The sequence below is a fragment of the Manis javanica genome, chromosome 1, assembly GCF_040802235.1.
Source record: "Manis javanica isolate MJ-LG chromosome 1, MJ_LKY, whole genome shotgun sequence".
Taxonomy (NCBI): Eukaryota; Metazoa; Chordata; class Mammalia; order Pholidota; family Manidae; genus Manis; species Manis javanica.
The window spans coordinates 49,322,149-49,337,024 of NC_133156.1; the positions used below are offsets into that span (position 1 = coordinate 49,322,149).

The following is a 14,876-nucleotide window of genomic DNA, read 5'->3' on the forward strand; positions in this document are numbered from 1 at the left end:
TTAACTTGAGTTGGCCTGGGAAGTTTTCTGTTTCTAACCAGGAACATACATGTTCATACCTGATCATGACCTGTTCCTGACTAGAACCCTGGAGAGATGTTGTAAGGATCTTTATTATTCTCAAGAAGTGATGGGAATAAATGAGCATGTACTTCAGGGCCATTGACTCAGGCATTCATTTATTTATTCATTATTAATTCAAGTAAGTGTCTATTGAATTCTGTTAGGTACCAACTTCTGCTAGGCACTGGGTAAACAGAGATAAGCAAAGCTGGCATGGTCCCTGTCTTTATGGAGCTCATAGTGTATTGAGAATCACCCAGAGCCAAGTTCAAATTCCTCCTCTGCCAGTTACTAGCTGGGTGAAGTCCCCACTTAATCTGGGATTCCATTTTCCCATTTTGGAAATGGACATCACTCTGCGGAATTGTGAAAATTCAATGATGTGTGTCTATGTATATATATGTGTAGGTCATATGACACATGAAAGGCCCTTAAATATTTGAGTTTCTTTTTCCTCTTCTTGTTTCCTTAAATAAGAGTTGAGATTTGGGGCTGGATAATTCTTTATCAGGGAATGCTGCCCTGTGCATTAACGGGATCTTTAGCAGCATCTGGCCTCTGCCCACAGCATTCCCGCAACCCTAAATTGTGATAACTAAAAATGTTTCCACATATTGTCAGATAAGTTGGGCAAAACCATACCTGGTTGCAAAACACTGTTTTAGTTAAACGCAGATATCTATGGCTAAAAGCTATAGATCCTAACATCCTCCTCTGCAATCTACCTGACTCCCTTTTACAGAGTTTTTGCCTCCGAAACTTAATGGCATCAGGAAGAAGTAATACCAATGGCAATTTTGTGGTACTGGCTTTTAAGAAAGGAAAATCTGCCTGGCTGCCTCCCTCCTTCCTTCTTTGAGGCCAAGCCCAGTCCTGCCTGTTTAGGCATTAACAGGGTCTGTTGATCTACCTTGCATGAAAAACAACAAGCTTGGCCAGATCTGATAATGTAGAGAAATCCGAGCCTGTCCCTAGCGCTGCTCACAAGGGCCCCAGCTGTGGGGCAAGGGTCATGGTTTTAGTGGCTCATGGTTGGAATACACTTGTCATTGCCTGAGGGAGAGAGAAGGGGTACAATTTCCAGTGGCTAATAGAGAATTACACAGTGGGGTGCCATAGGCTTAGGAATGTGATTTGTGAAGAAACTGAATTTGCACGGCAAGAATATGATTTATCTATAGATTGTTATAGAACTATACAAATATCTTGCCTATCACATGGGTTGACCTGGGCATTGGCCATAAGACATGGTAAACACTTTTCTGACAAGCCTATTGTGCTTAGTAAACGGTAGCCGCATTATTAGGTACTCTACACTCGCATGTGAAGTGAATGGGGAGGAGCCGGAGGTGCCCCTGTCTACTTGTGTCTGGGAGGAGCTCAGGGGGAGTTAGGAGGAAGAGAAGGTATGAGAACTGAGGAGAGCTGGATTCTGCTCTGGCTGGCAGGATGCAGTGCCTGTCTCCTGTGGCTTCCGTGGTTTTTCTGGTGGGGCTGGGGAGAGGCAGATTTAGTTTTTTCTTTCTTGGACAAGTTGGCATGTGTCTTGTGTCAGGTTTCTTAGAAGCTGAATCTGGGACAGGAAGAGGGAAGCTGTTCAAGGGGCTCAGAGCAAAATGAAAATGTTGGGGCCCTTTTTCAAAAAACAGGGAAACTGTCCTGTTAGAGATACTAACATGAAAACCCTTTTTCTTTCTTCTGCCATTTCTCTTTCAGCTTGCCACAGTATTTTTTATTTGCCATTTAATGTAATTCTAAGTTAAGTTGACATTTAAAATTATTAGCATGAATTTTACTGTTCACCTTTATATTTCTTATGCAAAGCCGATTTTAAATGCAAATATTACAGGGTTCAACTTGGATGTGGAATCACTAAAGTTATACACTTTGCATTGTGTGGCTTCTCCCTAGAAGGTTCCTCAAACTAGTCAGAAGAGACAAACACAAACCAGACTGAGGGAGGTTGGAAGGGAGGGTGTGCAGGCATTAGGATACCTTCAGCACCTGACATGGTCTCCCCTTCCCACAGGCCACCTGCTCCAACCCACAGCAGAAGGAGCCCCTACAGTTACGGCAAGCTCTGTGCTGGGAGACCAGAGGCAGAGGCAGCCACCCCCATGCCCTGCCCTGGGGAGCCAGCATGCCTAGCCTCATCTTTCCTTGTGTCTGCACTCAGCTCTGCCCAGGCAGAGGGCTGGGGGGTCACTGGACTCAGAAGTGGGCAATGAGGCCAGAATAAGGGTAGCTACTAGGAGGTAGAGGATATGAGAGATGGTGGGAATGGCACTACCTTTGAGTCCCTGTTCATCTCTATTGTCTAAACCGAGCAGGACATCCCCTACAATTATTAACAATTTCAAGATGGCATGCGCAGAGCATTAAACCCCATCAAGAGGCCCTTCTAAGCCTTGCTAAGCCAACTAGGGTGACCTCATTGGTCCTCTGCCCCTGAACGGCTCTGACCTCATTCTTTTGCTTACCACTCGATCTTTTTGATTGTGTGTGTTAAGCAGCACCCTAGTTGGCTGTCCTAATTTGCTCCCAAGATTACTGTGTTTGATGAGCCATCTATCTAGATCCCTGTGGGTCAGGGCCCCTTGTTCCCCTTTATGGTAATTACAGCCCTCTTGCTGCTTATGGTTGAGTGCTTCTCATGGTCTTTGCTCTTCTGGAATTTTATTACCCACTGTCTTCTAGGGAGCCCAGTTCTACAGCAGCACCTCCTAAGGAAGACAGCCACCATTGAGCTTCTCATGACACTGTCGCCAACCTCACCAAAACATTTCTTACCACGTTGGTAAAAGGAGAGTCCTCCAGGCCTTTCCAGGGAACACGGTCAGCTGCTGGGTGTGTTACTCAGCTGTCAGCCAGATCTGAACCCAAGTTTGGCTGCTCGTCATTCAAAAGGCCAAAATTTGAGAGACAAGTGTTGGTGAAAAGGAAAGGTTGCTTAAAGGTTCAGGAAGCTGGCAACCTGAAAGATGGTGGACAAGCATCCCAAGACCATCCCCGAAGTGCCATGCAGAGCAAAAGCACTTTAAAGGGGAAGTTCATGGAAACAGGAGGGGCTAACCGTGAGTCAGTGGCTCTCTGGCAGACTTGCTGGCATCAAGGAGGCTGAGCACTTTGAAACTGCCCAGGACTGGAATGGTGAGATTCCTGAAACTAAAAAGGTTGGGTTAGAAGGCCACAAAGGGGGGGAGGTTTAACTTCTTAGCTCGTTTCAAAAGGGAGTGTGTTAGTTAGGTTGTTAGAGCCTCTAACAGGTGTTCCTGTTTTATATAGTAGGCCCGTTTGAGAAAGCCAACTTCTCTGAGCCTTACAGTGTTTCTGTCCAGTGTGCAAGGGCAGTTGTGGCATCTCTACACTATTCAATTCATTGCTCTTCCCAATATTTCAAGAGCCAACCCAACAGCATTTTGGAACTGTCACCTGGAACCCTTGCCTGGGTGTCACATCCTATGATAACCGGAGAGGAGCCCTCCACCTCAACAAGCTTTACCTTATCCAGCTTCTGGGTCACCTGCCTTGCTCCATCACCCTTGGAATCCTCCCTGGGCACTCTCCTCCAGTTTGGGCTTGGGCATGTTGGCCGGGCCTGATGCCCAATTCTTTGCTTTCCTCAGCAGCCTAGCACTTCCTGAGCTGATCCATGCTGCAGTTTCACCCCGGGTATCGGTCTGCTGGCCAGGAGAGGGGGTAGGGCAAGTCACTAGGAGGGCAGAGCACTGTTTTCTAAAGCACCTTACTTGTTTTCCAGCCTAGCAGAGTGGGCGTAGAGCTCTATTGTCCAGCAAGGGGGCAGTGGACACTTCTGCAGGCCCAGAGGGTTCAGACAGCCTCTCCCAAGAATCGGGGTCCCCACCTTCCCTATCAGGGCCTAGTCTTTGGTGTAAGGGGACCCATCTAGCAGAGAATTGTCATTCTTGGAGGTTGTGCTGCTCTTAGGATGCAGTGCAATGCCTGTTCTTCAGTTCTCGCAGCCTCCTGCTATCGGAGGTGAGGTCTCTAAATGCTGCCAAGCAAGCCCTCTGAAATGGTCTATCGGTGAGTCCCTCCTGTTCTCTCTGTGACAGATCTGCAGTGCTCAGCCAGAGCCGTGGCAGCAGCTGGCGTGCCCCTCCAGCTCTACCGCATCCTGCTCGCTGAAGGTGAAAGTCTTAGCAGTTGCTTTGCGGAGGCACGCAGTGTTTGTTTCCTAGGACATCTTCTGGTACCAACTGTTATGGATTGGGTTTCTTAGGAGCAGAACCTGGGATGGTGTCCAATGTTCAAGTGAGTTTTTTGAAGGAGCAAAAAAAGGAGAAGGGGACTGAGGTAGCAAGACAAGGCCGGTGAAAAGCTAAGCATGAATGTGGGCTCAATGGGAGCCTACTTCTTGCCTCATCTCCCTTGGGTGCTCAGAGTACATATTGGATCACAGAGCTGGCCCCAACCTGAGGCAGGGCAACCTGCCTTTTATATTCCCCATATGGGCCAGTCATCGGCCTCCTCTCCCAGCAGAGGGGCACAGTCTGTGTTGTTCTGTCCTACTTCTCAGAAACCTTAAAAAAAAAAGAGGAAAGCAGATCCTCAGCCTTAGAGGAGAGAAGCTTGAAAAAGAGCTTTGGACGTTGGCCTGATTTCTCTGGAAAATGATTTCAGGCTTGAAGACATTTTAATTCATTGTTAGTCACGTCACTGATACCATCTCTACTGGGGTGGCTGTTGGCAATGGGACAATGAAGAGGTCTGGCAAAATGTGCCTCTGCAGTCAGGTTTGCTTTCTGGGATCCCATAGTTGGATAATTATGGGCACCACAGGAACTGTTTTGCAAAGGTCTTTGTCTCCCTTGACTCCTGGGATGTTCACTACATGTTTACTAATTGTGGCAGGAGTTAGAGAATCAGTAGGAAACCTGAAGAAATTGTGATATAAAAATGAACTTTCTTTGTTTCAACTAGATATTTTGAGCTGGCATGGGAAGCAAGGAAGAAAAGGGAAGAAGGAAGGTATGGTGGTTCAGAGCCTGCTCTTGAGACTCAGGTAAACAGGGGTTGGAATCCTAACAGTGACTCTTTGTAGCAGCATGACCTTCAACATGTGGTTTCACTTCTCTGAGCCTCAGTTTCCTCTTCTGTTAACTGGGGATGACATCTATATCTACTTCATAAGGTTGATAGGAGGATTACATGATATAATACATGAGAAAGATTTAGCATGGGCATTGATTGACTGCTTAGTAAATACTACTATGGGTAGTGGAGTGTTCTCTGAACTTGTTTGGGCAGCACATATTGTGGAGGCACTATGACAAGTGGAAGAAGCCAGGGCTTTGAAATCTGAGAGGATTCGCAGTCACTTCCTGGCTGTATGACTGTGGGCAAGTCACTTCCCCTCTCTGAGCCAAGGTTTCTTCATCTGCCAAGAAGGAGTAATCTACCTATATTGCAGGATTTTGGTGAAAAAAAGCATCTAGCCCAGTTGTACTCATCTTAATGTCAATTCTTTCTTCTTCTCACTTTATGGCAACATAGTAGTAACTCTACACCTTCAGTTTCTCACACATGGCTTGAGGCCAAAGTTGGCAATTAGATATTTTAAGTTTCTAAAGGATAAGAAGGTAGGACACACAATGAGTGAGAGTATTAGGTAGAATGCTTACTTTGGAAGGCAAAATACTTCTGTATTTAAAAAAGAAGCAAATGTGAATTGGCATAGAATTATGCAAGATCAAATAAGCAGACAACAAGCTCTGAGAGGCCATTTTAACATCAGGAGATGTAACCAATCTTATGAGTGTCTGCTTCTCTTAACCCTTAATTACAAGGCTGATGAAAGGGAGGGGGATGGTGGTAGCTAGGATTTGTCGAGCTCTTATTCTTTTCTAGGTGTGGTGCTAAGCACTTGATATGTCATATTTCTTTTAATCTTCTTAATACTCCTGGGAGGGAGATATTAATATCCCCATTTTATAGATAAAAGGAAATTTCAGAGAAGGGAACTTCCAAGGTCATGGGCTGGTGGGAGGCACACTGGATTAGATTCAAAGTCTGAGTCCAGAGCCCTGGATGTTAGGCAGCACCCCCTAATATCACAGGAATGTCCCAAGAGTCAGTACTCTAAGGAAATGCCCTATGAGGGCTTTTCTGAGAAAAATTGGCTCCCATTCCACTTTTATAAAAGGTGTCTATATAGCAGTGAAAACTATCCTCTAAAGGCAATAATTTTGAAACAGTCTTTCATATTGCTTGTGAGATTTTTTTAATGATTGAAGAAATACTCATTTCTTCTTGTTAATAAATGACACAAAATTATACTTGCAACAGTTAAGATCTCAGTTTTGAGAAGAAAAAAGTGACTCAGGCAAAAAAAAAAACGTTAATAGTATTGTCTCTGGTCATTTGGAAAGACTGTATTTCTTTACATTTTCCAAAGTGTCTGCAGTTTTTCGTTTATTACGTTGGTAATCAGGAAGAAAAAGGTTAAAGATCATTGGGAAAAATGATCTTCTATGTTGTTAATGATTAGAGCTCTACAGTTGTGTGGAAATAGACACTTGTAGAACCAAACTATCCAGTTTGGGGTGGGGAAGTGGGTGTAAAAACCATCAGAAAGTTTTCTTGATTGTGAATGTAGGCTAACCTCATGAACAACTATACCTCTAAGAATGAGGGATTTGCCCCCACCCTACCCCGATGATAACTGACAGAGCTTCAAATTCAGTGAATTATTTTAACAAGTGCAACATGAGCATGGAGTGACCTAGTTCAGAATATCCAAGGCTGGGACACCAAGATGGAAGGTTGATCTGGGGGACAATCTGTGAAAACAGTATGTTTCCATATAGATGAAATGTCTGTGAGAATGGCAGGCCACTTCTCATTAGCTACTTTTCTGTAAGGCGCCAGGAATTCTCCTCACCTTAGAGATCTTAAAAAAAAAGAGTTCTGTTACTTTTTACTGAAAAATTTAAGCTCAGATACTATCATTAAAAAAAAAAGATAAATCACTTAAAAAATATTTAATGTGCCTAACACTGTTCTGAATACTGGGATGTATCAGTGAAGAGGATGAGGTTTCAGTTTTCATAAAGCTTACTTTCTAGTTCTGTCATTTTTTGTTAAGTCAATAGATGGAGTTTGCTTTACTCTCTACAAATGTTATTCTTTGTTCAGCCAAACATTATCCTGATACTGTTTTTGTTTTGTTTTTTGTACAACTGTTTTTTCTAGTTCTGAGGTGCTTCAGTATTTGTCATTTGCTTAGTTTTTGAGATATTTATTGCTCCTTATTCCCTGTGTTCCTTCAAATCTGCCCAATGCCTTGCAGTAGTATTTCTAAATGTTCAAACACATAAGAGAATCGATTCCATGCTTTATGGTTTATCCCCCTGAGACTGACCTCCTGCTTTCTTACATCTTCCTTCCTTCTCCACCCTGGACAGCTTATACTTTGTCACACTTCTGGGTTGGGCCCTCTGTTGCTTGCATCCCGAGTCTTTGTGTTATCGTATTCCTTGTATATCCTTTGCAACCTTCCTAAGAAAGACTGTTTGGGAACTTGCATAACTGAGTAGTTGCTGGGTTGGCTTCCTTCATACTTGGTTCACAGTTTGTACAAAAGTCTTGAAAATCATTTTCCATCAGAATTTTGAAGCCTGTTGAAAAATCTGATACAATTATGACTCCTTTAATTTTTTTCCTCTATGGGTTCTTTTAGATTTTCTCTTAATCCCAGTAAAGTATTATTTCTCTGTGATGATTTAATTAAATTTATTTTGCCGGGTGCTTCGTGGGATTTTTCAGTCTGAAAACTCATGTCCCTCAATTCTCATGGGGTAGGAGTGCTCATAGCTTTGATTCAAACATCAATTTGAACATCAATTAAGTTTTATATGTGTGCAAACACCAATTAAGTTGTATGCATACCAGTATCAGGCAGCTACATTATGCCAGTTGCACTTATTATTGTAATTATAAATTAGTTAAAAATTGTATCTACCAAAGAACAAGTGAGTGAATAGAGAACTGTTCCCATGAAAACGAAGTTGAAATTTTGGGAAAAAGTTGCTTTTGTCAATGACTGGGAAAATAATAATTCTAGAATAATCAGCACTTTGAAGGTGACTTGCAGTTCTTTTCTTGAAAGAAACTGACATTGAAAATCTTAGACAATGCACTCCAGGACATGCACTGAAAATGGCTTAGAGATCTAGGTGCAGACCTATCCTCAAAGAAAAAGCCTAGGCCTGAGTCAAAAGCGTGGTAAATAAATGCACATTTATGTGGTTTAAGACAAACATGTAAAACATGGTTAAATACTAATTTTAAAGCATAACTGGCAGATGCCACTTAACCAAGTGATAAAATTGACGTTATTAATACTGGGTCAGACAGTCCCTCTGAATGGATGCACTGAGAAGGATGCCATGTATTTCTGCCAAAACTGTAAAACATTAATCTAATAATAAGGAAACGAGATGAGTGCAAGTTGGGGGACCTTCTACAAAAGAACTGGCCTGAACAATTTAAAAATGAATTGTTCAATCAGTTTTTCAATTAAGGTCAAGAAAGGCAATGGGAAGCTGATCAAAAGAGACCAAGAAGACAGAGCAACTAGATACAATGTGTAATCCTGGATTGGATCCTACCTTGGCAAAAGGCACATAACTCTAAAGGATATTTTCAGGACAATTGATCAAATTTGAAAATGAACTGTGGATTAGATAATAGTGTCACCTCAATGTTAAATTTCCTGATTTTGTTAATTGTACATGAGTATGTATGAGAGCATCCTTGTTAGGAGAACACTCTGAGGTATTTAGGGATTAAGGGGGATGATTCTCCAACATACTTTCAAATAGCTCAGAAAAATGATATGAAAAAAATAGAGACAGAATTATAAAGACAAAGTAAATGGGGCTAAATATAAACAGTTGCTGAAATCTGGGTAAATGCTATATGGATATTTATACATACAGTATAAATCTTTGTATTGCTTATGCAATTTTTCTGTGCAATCATAAAAATACATAGTTATAAAAATGCTTATAGTGAAAATGATTTATTCTGATGATCCACTGTAACTAATTTTTTAAATAATCAAATTTCCTTTTAATTGACCGGCTTTGGAGTTGTCACCAGGTCTGTGTTTCTGGGTCACAGGTTGAGTGTGGGAGAGCAAAGAGCAATGAGGCTGGAGAAGCAGGAGCCAGCTGGCGAAGATGCAATACCCAACTTAAAGGACTTGAACTTTGGTGAGCTGCTGAAAGATTGTTAAGTAAGAGAGTTATGTGAACCTTTTGCAATGACCACTCTAGCAGCTGGTATGCAGTGTAAATAGGAGAGGCAAGGGGAAGATGCAGAATTGAGGCTACTATAATCATTCAAGAGAGGAGTAATTGGATCTTGTATTACATTTGTGACGGTGGGGATAGAAAGAAGTGGAGGGATTCAAGACCACTTTAGAGGTGGGATCATCAAATGGGTAACCAACTAAGGAGTGGCAGTGAGGATGGGAACAATTCAAGTTGACTCAACTTACCTTCTTTAGCTGGTGGAGTAAATAGGAATGCCATTAACCTCTCAGGGACTTGAATAGAAGAAACAAAGTGGGGGTGGAATGCATGGGTAGGGCAGGGTGATAAATTCAATTAGTCATGATGAATTTAAGCTCCATTGGAAATCAGATGAATGGGCATAGGGTTATCAGCAAGACATCACCCCCTCAGTTCATGGCACAGAAAAAAACATGTAATTCAGAATTAATGAAGTCTGTAAATTCTGTCAGATTGCTTTTCAGTTCAGCTGATCTGGTTTTGTCTCCTGTTAGCTGTGCAAAAGGTTTGGTTGGTGTTTTCCCATATCCTTGGCAACATTTGGTATTTGCCTTTTTTTTCTTTCTAATTTTTGCTAACTTGATGGGGATATCTAATGATAGTTTGCATTTCATTGTTTACTAGTAAGTTCAGGCTTTTTTTTTGTTCTTTTCTCGCTTGTTAGCTACTTGAGTTTCCTCTTCTGTAAATTTATATATATATATATATATATATATATATATTGCTCATTTTTCTATTGGGTTTCCTGTTCTTATTGATTTTGAAGGAGTTTTTGAGTGTTGTAGATATTAATCTCTCATTAACTCAATGTCTTTCTGGATATTATCCCTTGCAAATATCTTTTCCTATTCTTCATCTGTGTATTTTGTCTATAAAATCTCTAATTTTGGCATAGTCAAATGTAATATTTTTCCCTGTGTGATGTCTGCTTTTAGAATTTTAACAGGTCCTTCCTCACAGGTCACACAGATATTATTTTCTATTAACTCCATAATTTAACCTTTTATATTTATGCCTTTAATTTTTCTGCAGTTCACCATTGAATATGGTCTAATGTAGAGATCCAACCTTATTTTTCATCATATGGTAAAATGCTTTTCTCAACATAATCTCCAAGAAAATCTGTCTATTTCCACTTATTATTATTTAACATGGGTCTATTTCTGAGCTCTCAGTTCTGTTCTATTGATTTTTTTGTTCCTTAATACCAACACACTAGATTTATTGTGGCTTAAATATGCCTTAATATCTAGTAAAGTGGACACCTTTTCTTTGCTCTTCTTTTTCAAAATGTATTTATTGTTATTTATTAATATATTTTTCAAATTTACTTATTTATTGTTGACATAAATTCTACTAGTCACTTATAGGAAACCTATTTGCTAGCTTTTAAAAAAATACTGTTTAATATTATTACTGTCTTTTTGATCAGTGAGTTTACTTTCATTGAAACTAAAATTGATATTATGTACGTATTTATTTCTATCTTATTTTATGTTTCCTGAACTTTATTTTTTACTCCCTTTTTCCTTTTTGACTCTCCATTAAATCAAACTTTTTTTTTGGTTTGAAATACATGCATTCTATTTTTAATTAAGACAAATATTTTTAGGTATCTTCCCTAATAATTTCTTAAGCTTATAAATATCACTATCTGTCCCCTAAACAAGACAAACATGTTAGCATGCTTTTACTTCCCTTATTTTTTATCTCTTTTGTCCCTACTCTTCCCTCGCCCTCCCTTAACATTAAGTTTTGAATTGTTAGTAATTGTTACAGTAATGTTATACATCAACTTGCCAGACTACAGTACCCAGATATTTGATCAAAAGCCAGTCTAAATGTTTCTGTGAAGGCGTTTTTTAAAAGATGAGATTTAAATCAGTAGGCTTTGAATAAAGCAGATTATATTGCAGATTATGGGTGGGCCTCATCCAATCAGTTGCAGGCCTTCAGAGAAAAAGACAGAGGTCCTCTGAGGAAGAGGAAATTCCGACTCCACACTGCCTTCAGACTTGAGTTGCAACATCAGCTTCTCCCTGAGTCACCTGCCAACTGATCTTCCTTGTGGAGTTTGGACTTGCCAGCCCCCACAATTGCAGGAGTTAATTTTCTTTCTGAAATATCTGTGTGTGTGTGTGTTCTTTTTCTATTGTCCTGTTTCTCTGGAGAAACCTGGCTAACACAAGGATATATTTACTTTTTGCAATTATTCTAGAGAATGGCATAACCCTGATCCTAAATTTAAGATTTAGGGTTCATTTTCCGAAGTCTGTCTGGCTGAATTCTGCCTCAGTCACTTATTGGATAATTTCTGAAAAATTTAATTGAAATATTATATACATATAGAAATGCAAACCCGTAATAGGGCACTGCTCAATGAATTTTCAGAAAATAAACACACCAGTGTAACTAGCACAATAAAAAACCAGAACATTACAAACTTTCAAGAAACTTCCCTTGTGCCTTTTTTTCAGTCACTACCTCACCCTTACTAAGAGAAACTACAGTTCTGACTTCCAAAAGAATAACTATGTCTTGTCAGCTTTGGTACTTTATAGTCAAGAAATCATGAAGTATGTATTTTTTTGTATCTGTGTTCTTTTGGCTGATCATTTTTTTTTAGTAGGATGTATATGGATGTCTGTAGTTTGTTCATAGTTGTGTAGTATCTAGCATAGTATTTCACAGTATGCCACACTACATCAATTATTTATTGATTTTACTGTTGATGAGCATTTTGGTATTTTCTAGTTTATTGTTTTGTTTTTTGCTATTATGGATAGATCTACCATGCACATCCTAGTGCCTAGCTTTTGGTGAGCACCGCAGGCATTCCTACTGAGTGTATATCCCTCGGGGTGGAATTGCTGACTCATCAGGTAGGCATATTTCAGCTTCAGATCTCCAAAGCTGGTGTGCCAACTTACACCCCCATAATCCAAGGTATCAGAGTTTTGGTTGCTCCACATTCTCACCCACACATGATATTTTTCCATCTTTTTTATTTTAGCCATTCTGGTTCTGAAGCGTTTGTATCATGTTGTGGTTTTGTGAGCATTTTCCTAATTATTAGCAAAGCTGAGTACCTTTTCATATGTTTATTGGATATTTGGTTATCCTTTTTTGCAAAGAGTTCTTTTACACTCCTTCGTACATTTTTCTATTGTCTTGTTGGTCTCTTTTTAGTTTATTGAGATGGAAGCTCAGGCTATTGATTTCTTTTCTGATACAGGTATTTAAAGTTTATTGAGATGGAAGCTTAGGTTATTGATTTCTTTTCTGATATAGGCATTTAAAGGTATGCATTTCCCTCTAAGCATTGCTTTAGCTACATCCCATAAATTTTGACATGTTATGTTTTCGTTTTCATTCAGTTCAAGATATTTTCTAATTTCTCTTGTGATTTCTTCTTTGACCCTTGGCTTATTTAGAGACATAAACTTTTAATTTCTAGGTATTTGAAGAATTGTCAGATTTCTTTCTGATGCTGATCTCTAATTTAATTCTATTGTGATTGGAAAATGTAGTTGGTATGATTTCAATCCTGTTACATTTATTAAGACATGCTTTATGGCCTAGCATATGCATCAGATTTTATTTGACTTTCAAAATCTTAATTTAGCCCAGCTCATTTAGCCTCTTGCACTCCTAGCCTTTGGAATCAGTACTGTGTAGTCAGGAAAATCAAATGTGTCTGATGCTCCTTGTTTCTGGTTTTGTCACTCCAGCTCTAAGCCAGGGCAGAAAGCTTTGATGGTTTCCCTTTCCCCTAGTAGTGGCTGTCTGCCTGGGCTAAGTCCTAGTCCTTAACCCATGCCCAGACTTGGCACATGTCCCTAGAGGAATGTATCAGCTGTCATCCGACAGCTCTCCTCTAAACTATTCTCTCTTCTCTGGGATTTTTAGTCCATCTAGTCATCATTACTGCCATAGCCCTTTGACACTTTTGAAATGTGATTTTTTGTAATTTATCTAGTTTTCAATAGTTGTGTTAGTGGCAGTGTTGGCCTGTTTCAACCTCCTCCGTTCTTCCCAGAGTGGAACTTCTTTGTCCTGTTTTAGGTATTTTGCTCTGCTACTTACTAAACTTTATTTCGCTTATGGCTTGTAACATTCCTATGTGTTTGCTTCTCTTCTTGCTGGGATACTACCTACAAAAGTATTTTTCAAAGAAGACCTTTGAATGATAAAACTGAGACTTTTTATATAGATTACAATTCTGGGTGTGATGTTCTTTTCCTTTAAAACTTTTGAAAATATTGTTTCTCTTCATGGCCCCAAATTGAAACAACCTAAATGTCCGTCAACAGTAGAACAGGTAAATCAACTTTGATATGCTCATACAATGGAATACTATTCAACAGCAGTTCTAACTGGAGATGATGTTGCTTCCCAGGAGACATTCGGCAATGTCTGAAGATATTTTTTGGTTACCAGAACTTGTTGGGGAGGGGAGAAGATTGCCACTGGTATTTAGTAGGTAGAGCCTGGGGATGTTGCTCTACATCTCATGGTGCACAGGACAAAGAATTATCCTGCCTAAATTGCTAACAGTGCTGGGCTTGAGAAACTCTGTATCAATAAGAAATGAATGATTGCTACATAGATGCAACCATATGGTCCATCGCACAAACATAATGTTGAGCAAAAGAAGCTAGACACAGAGGAGCTTATACAGTGTGCTTCTATTTATATAAAATTCAAAAACAGAAAAAAAACAACTCATGATGTTAAGACTCAGGATTGAGTTGTCTTTGTGGGGGCAAATGGGGATTGGTGGGGTCAAGAAGACTTAGTGGGTGGTGGTAATACATGTTTTTTTAATATTGGGGCTAGTTACATAGATGTGTTCACATTGTAAAAATCAAGGTGTGTTTTGTAATCGGTGTACTATCTACATATGTATATATGTGTTTGTGTGTGTATGTTTGTATAATAATACTGAATAAATGTTTTTCAAAATTCCATTATTTGATTTTAAGAAGTGATCTATTCTTCTTTGGAAGCATTTACATTTTCTGTTTTGTTTTGGTACTTTGAACTGTTGCTTTAATATGACAAAAAGAGGGCTTTTTCATACCTATTTATTGCTATAAGATCTTTTAATCTCAAGTCTTTCTTTTCTTTCTAATCTTGGGAAAACATTTTAGTTAATCTCTTCCCAGTTGTTCTCTGGGTGACTGGAATTTCCAATGCCACTAATTCATTCTTCAGATTTATTCATTCTGCTATTCAACCAATCTATTGAGTTCCTTTTTTTAAAGCCATTATATTTTTTTGTAATATTTTTCAACCCAGTGTTGCTTATTGTTTTGTTTTTCAATGTTAGTATTCTTGAATTGTTTATAAACTCTGATCTTCTGTGTTTTTGAAGATATTTGCTGTGCCTGTTTGGATTGTTATCTGTTCTGGTCCATTAGTTGCTCTTTATCCATCTGTCCACACAAGTTGTTCACTGTCCATCCTGTTGCCTTTCTTTTATGGTGCCAA

General features: G+C 39.6%; 1 long non-coding RNA gene across 1 annotated transcript in view; it reads left to right on the plus strand.

The window, feature by feature from the left end:
• The window catches only part of LOC118967786 (uncharacterized), a 47,710-nt gene that overhangs the window by 17,469 nt on the left and 15,365 nt on the right, over positions 1 to 14,876 (plus strand). The window contains exons 2-4 of the long non-coding RNA XR_005055017.2: positions 2,761 to 3,213; positions 5,008 to 5,089; positions 9,211 to 9,302. This is a non-coding gene — a long non-coding RNA (uncharacterized lncRNA). The remainder of the gene's footprint in view (positions 1 to 2,760; positions 3,214 to 5,007; positions 5,090 to 9,210; positions 9,303 to 14,876) is intronic.